Raw genomic sequence first — 6269 nt, forward strand, 5'->3', positions numbered from 1 at the left:
AACGGCGATAGTATATATACTATCAGTATGTATCAGAGTTACTCAAATTTTAAATGCAGAAACTTTTGTGAAATCAATAAAACTTTTTTTTATAGCTCTAAATCAGCAAGTTGAATGTCAAAGATACTTTTTGAGTTTTTCTCTTTTTATTTATTTATTTTTCAAAAAAGTTAGGATGTCTAATGCAGGATTGTTGACAATTGACAGTGGGTCACATATGTCTGGAAACTGAAAGACTTGACATGAGAATCGGTTCAAATGGCTTTTCGCGAAGTTGACTGTTCAATAGTAGAATTGATTGGTCTACAAGCTATGATGCGTGGTCCACTAAAAGGTGATATCAAAAATGGAATTTTTGAAGTAGAGCAATAGTGATCAATTAGCTAAATTCGATTGCTTCGTGGGTCCTCTTTAAATTATTCGTTTGGATCGTTTTTTCGGTTCCCACTGAGTGTTAATCTAACTGGATGCGTGTGTTGTTTGATCCTTGACTCAAAGGTAAAAAAAAGTAGAGCAATAGTAAAAAGATGAAAATAGTAAAAAAAAAAAGATGGAAATTTTTTAGCTTGGCTTTTATAATGGATTTGTTTAACAGGTATGCTGCTGACACTAATTAAAATGCATTTTTGTAGTTAATTTGTTGGATATTTGAAGTTAAATCGGATAAACGTCTAAATGTGAGTTAAATATTTATTTTACGATAAACGACATAATTCCATTATCATGAATTTGCCTATCTTCAAAAAAAAGAACCCTTTTAGATAAATTTTCACTTTAGACTCTTGTTTAAAAAACCATATCTGAATACAAAATCATTTAGGTGTTTTGGGTAATTTTTTTTTTTCATAACGATAGGATTCCTATAAGTTAAACTAGTCTATTTTTTATCTCGATGTATCATGTGAGTAGAAACTCCATTGAAGATGGCCAATAAAAACCGTCACATATTGTGATAATTTTTGTAGGAGATAATGTTCGAATCCTTGACCTCCCACCTCACCAAACCTTGCAGAAGACTTGGATGACCAAGGCCCGGTGGCTGTTTTGGGTACTGCAACTAGAAAAGAATTGGGCACTGTTTCTTGTTTGACTCTTGCTAATCATTGTCTGTTGATCATTGTTAGTGTTCCCTATTTTTTGTTTCAATTATTTAATCTTTTAATAAGACTGTTAGTATTCCTTCGTAAATTGAACAACTTGAGGAATGAAGTGCCCATCACATAACCCCAAACGCCATTTGATTAACAAACAAGAATGCACAACTAAGCTCCCAATTTAAAAAAAAAAAACAAAAAAGGAATACACAACTAGGTTTTATCTGGTAAATGTGCTTTTCTTGGATACCTTTTGGTGCAAACAAAATAACAAAATACTTCACTTCAACTATTTTAGAGAAAGAAGAAAGAAGATGCCAAAAAATTAAGGAATTGAGAATTCAAATGTTCATGATGTTAACAAGAAACTACATCCTTAATTAGCTTTACACCAGCAAGATTCAACTTTTACATTAACATCATAGATTAGTTTTTTTTTTTAAATGGTGTTATGTCCTTGAAGCTTTTTGTTTTCTTCTTCTTTTTTTTTTTATTTAAACAAAATGTTTGATCGTCTTTTTTTTTTTTTTTAAGAAAGAATGGTCCTAGTATTTTTTTTTAATGAAAAAAGCCCCTAAAAGATTTGCCATCCAAATTGAGTCTTAATATTACCAAAAATGCCAAAAACTAGCTATCTTACATAATGCAAAGGAGTCTAGAGATATCATAATCAAGTATTAGTCAAAAAAGTAATTTGGAATTTACGTATTACTTGAAAAAGAAAGGAACCAGACAAGGCAGCTCCTTTTTAGTGTTAAGTAAACATGTAAAGAACATTGAAGCAGGAAATAATCCTCTAGGGGAAAATTTTATACTTTATTAAGATTTTAAGAAAATAAATTGTTATTTATACAAGGGCATAAATGAAAATATTGATAGTTTCAATGGGAACAAATACAACTTCTGTATATTTGCACAGCAGGTTATTTTCAATCATAATTCACACAAACATACATCAATTTAAGCTACAGTTACTTGGGAGTGGGAATTAATATCCCTTTTTGCTGCTCTAACTGCTTAAAGGATATCAACAAAGAAATTAAAGGAAATGTAATAAAGAAATTAAAGTTTAGGATTTTCTTTAATCAACTCAATAATCACAAACATATACCTGGAAAAAGCACCAAAAAAAAAGTAATGTTTTTACTGGAAATGAATTAAAGCTTAAAACTTTAATCAAAGTAAAATTGTCTTGATTGTGTAGAATAAGGGGACCTATAACTGATATTGTGTGTTCAAGAAGTATAAATTGCGTGACTTGCAAAAGAAGTAGCATAATGCATCATTTGATACCCCAAGCCTTAGAAAAGGAATTCTGATGGAAATTATTTTGTTGAAGCATATTATTGTTGCCTCATGTATCCATCAGATAAAGACTTCTTATCAAGAATATATTGTGGCTTCTTGAATTATACAGAATTACATGCGAATCTAATACTTGTGTGCAAAATTCTATACCAAATCATAACAAAGGAAAAAAATTCTTTATTCTTAAAAGTTTATGGATAACTTTTTTATACACTATCAGTGTATTAATTTTTTTTTTTTTTTTTTACAGTAGCAGGTTTAGATCATACCACATAACATAAATTCAAATTATACACATGTGGCATAAATCCAAACTTGCTAATGTAAAACAAAAAAATCATTCTACTGTCAATATATAAAAAGTTAATCCATGATTTTTAGGACAAGATAAAACATCTTTAGGAGCAAAGAACACTTTTAAATTGATTGGAAACTCCATCATAGGATAAGGTACTTGGGATTATATTTTCTTGGCGTACTCTTAAAAAAGTGTTCTGTACATCTAATTCTCTCAATTAAATAATCAATTTATCTCTAATACTTGGTGATCTAGAAAAGATGAAATCATATATTGTTCTACGTATTTATATACATTTTTTTCAAACCAAAAGCTATTTGAATGGCACTTATTAGTTTGAAACAAAATCGAAGGAATTTTAGTATGTGATTACATGAAATGTACAGTACCCACTTTAAAAGAAATGAATGTTTTCATTTCGTTTTGAAATTACATTTTGTAAATTGTATTTCGAACCATCCATGAAGATTTTGTTATAAGGGATTATGGTTATTAGCACATCGTTAGTATTTAACATTTGATATTAAATATCAAAATAGCCCATAACTCATAAATCTTATCCGAGAAGAATGTTACTAGCATTAAAATAGGAGCGTATTTAAGCATATTTTTGTGAACCATTCCACTTTGTGACGAATACTTGATTATGACTAATAGTTGTTGTGAACCATCCTGGTTGATGCAAAATACCCCAGTGGCCCTCAAACTATTACGAAATGAAACTTTGGGCTCTCAAACTATTAACTAATAAATTTTAGCCCTCCAACCAATTAAAACATATAATTCTAGCCCATCCGTCAACTTGACCTATTATGTCTAAAGAGATAAAGGATTCATGAGATGCTAGTGGCCCTCAAACTATTACAAAATTTAACTTTTGACCCTCCAATTATTAACTGATAAATTTTAGTCTTCCAACTAATTAAGACATATAATTCTATTCTTTCCGTCAATTTGAATTGTTATCTCAAATAGAAACATCTATTGATAAATAATTGGATGTGCCCAACCGAGTGTTTGACAAATCAAGAAAGTTTAGATATAGTGTTGTAAAGTTTTGAGGAATCTCACCAGAGAATTGATTATTTGAGAGATTTAGAAAGTTCAAACTTGGAAGAAAACTAAGACTTGTTGGAATATTTGCCAGATTTATGTCATTAAGAGAAGCACATGAACTCAATGAATTTGGAATAGCATTGAAAAATAAGTTAACTTTCAAATGAAGATGAGTCAATTGATTCAAGTTGCCTATCATTGCTGGAATTTCTTTATTCTGGGTTTTGGGTTTTACTTTTTCAATTGATTTTGGCCAAGTTCAGCAATTGGAGATTTGGTAAATTAGGTTATGAATCCAATGGGGTAAAAACAATTTTACCTTAACACATGTCATGTGAAGACAAAAGCACCCATCGGTTATGCCCTTATTGTGCACATGATGATGTTTTTGTTCAATATAATGATTCAAATTGATGAAAGGATTAGAATTATATGTTTTAATTAGTTGGAAGAATAAAATTATCTGTTAATAGTTGGAGCGTCAAAGTTGAATTTTATAATAATTTGAGAGCCACTACTGCGCATGTTATGCTATTTTTGTTAAACGTGATAGTTCAAGTTGATGAAAGTGCTAGAACCATATGTATTTAATTAATTGAAGGGTTAAAACTTATCAATTAATAGTTAGAGGATCAAAAATTCAATTTTATAATAGTTCGAAGGCCGCTGAAACATTTTACCCTTAAAATAATTAGACTTCAACTTGGAGCACAGTTGTGAAGTGTGAACCATTCCTTTTGGTGACTTTTTGGCTTTTTTATTGTAATGAACCAAAAATTATGCTTTGTCTCTATCGGGTATAATGGTAGGTTATCAACATCGGCCATCTTCGCTTCATTTGACCCGTCAAAAAGGGCAAAGCTATTAATTTATAGCCAGTTTGGATTCTTTCTAGTAGAGCATAATATTACTTTGGTTCCTTCTTAGAGCATCTATCTATATATATATATCTATATAATAAAAGCGGGAGTTGGAGGATGAATAGTGCTTTTTGGTCAAGCGGTTATAGCGTAATTTTGGGCAACTTTGAGGGCAAATTTGTTGGCTCTTGTATTTGTTGGCTTTTGTTGGATTTTTCCTTTTTTTTTGCACAAATTTAAACATTTAATCAATATAATCACAACAATTATTTTTCGGAGGGTGTTGGCTTATGAATAGTGAATTTTTTGGCAAGCGCTTATAAGATAATTTTGGGCAACTTTGAGGGCAAATTTGTTGGCTTTTTTATTTGTTGGTTTTTTCCTTTTTTTTTGCACAAATTAAAACATTTAATCAATATAATCACAATAATTATTTTTCTTTCATATTTTTGTAAATGCTGCTTACTAATATTAGATCATTAATCTACATTAAGAGCCATGTATTATTACATTGTTTTTGAAATTTACAGTACTTTAATTTTTTTAATGTAAGAAACAATCTAAATAATATTGAGTGTTCTGTAAATACACAATTATTGAGGAAATAATTAATAAATTATGATTGGCTTTAGTGACTTTAAAAAATGGATTTTATTACTACGACATGAAATAAAATTATTTGGAAAAAAATGAATGCATATATTGCAAAAAAAATGAAATAAAATAGTGCTCTGTAAAATTGTTGAATGTAGTAATTGTTTAGCATGTTCAGCAGTAGCTTTTGACTGAATGATTCCCAAAAGTTGAACAACAGTAAAAAAAAAAAAAAAAAAGGAAAAGATGTCCAACATTGTTATCACAATTAACCAAAATCGGTTAAGGTGTCATGGACTAAAAATGATTTTTAATCCTACTACTTTTTAAAACATACAATTATAAACATGTATTAGTCTATATATCCATATTACTCTATATAATTATTACAAATTTTTAATGCCCTTGTTTTTATTCTTATTTTTTGTTCTATAAAAAAGAATAATTAGTATGTTATTTACTAATAGCTCGGGCATCCAATAACAATTGTAGGATAACCGCTTGACAAAAAAATATTGTTCATGGGGCAACTCTCACTTTTATATTGTTAAATAAATATCCATATTTAATGTATATATATAATTATTATAAAATGTTTCCTAATGGCTCTAAATTTAATGTGTACATATTCATTTTTCCTAATGGCTCTAAATTACTCTAAATTGAAAAGCAATGTTGTATGCTATTTTTTCATTATTCTTTTAGTCAAACATGCAACATTAATTACATTGTTTCTTACATTAAAAAAATTAAAGTTTGTAAATTTCAAAAACAATGTATAATACATGGCTCTTAATGTGGATTAATGATCTAATATTAGTGAGCGACATTATACAAAAATATGAAAGAAAAATAATTCTTGTGATTATATTGATTAAATGTTTTAATTTGTGCAAAAAAAAAAAGGAAATAGGCCCATATTTATGGAACTTAGTGAGTTCAACTACTTAACCCACACCACATAATCTATACTAATCATATCATACAAAATATCAACACTATATTATTTGAACTAATTCAAGCCAAACTTATACCACCTATATAATTCTCTACACTACA

Source organism: Coffea arabica, chromosome 3c (genome assembly GCF_036785885.1).
Source record: "Coffea arabica cultivar ET-39 chromosome 3c, Coffea Arabica ET-39 HiFi, whole genome shotgun sequence".
Classification (NCBI taxonomy): Eukaryota; Viridiplantae; Streptophyta; class Magnoliopsida; order Gentianales; family Rubiaceae; genus Coffea; species Coffea arabica.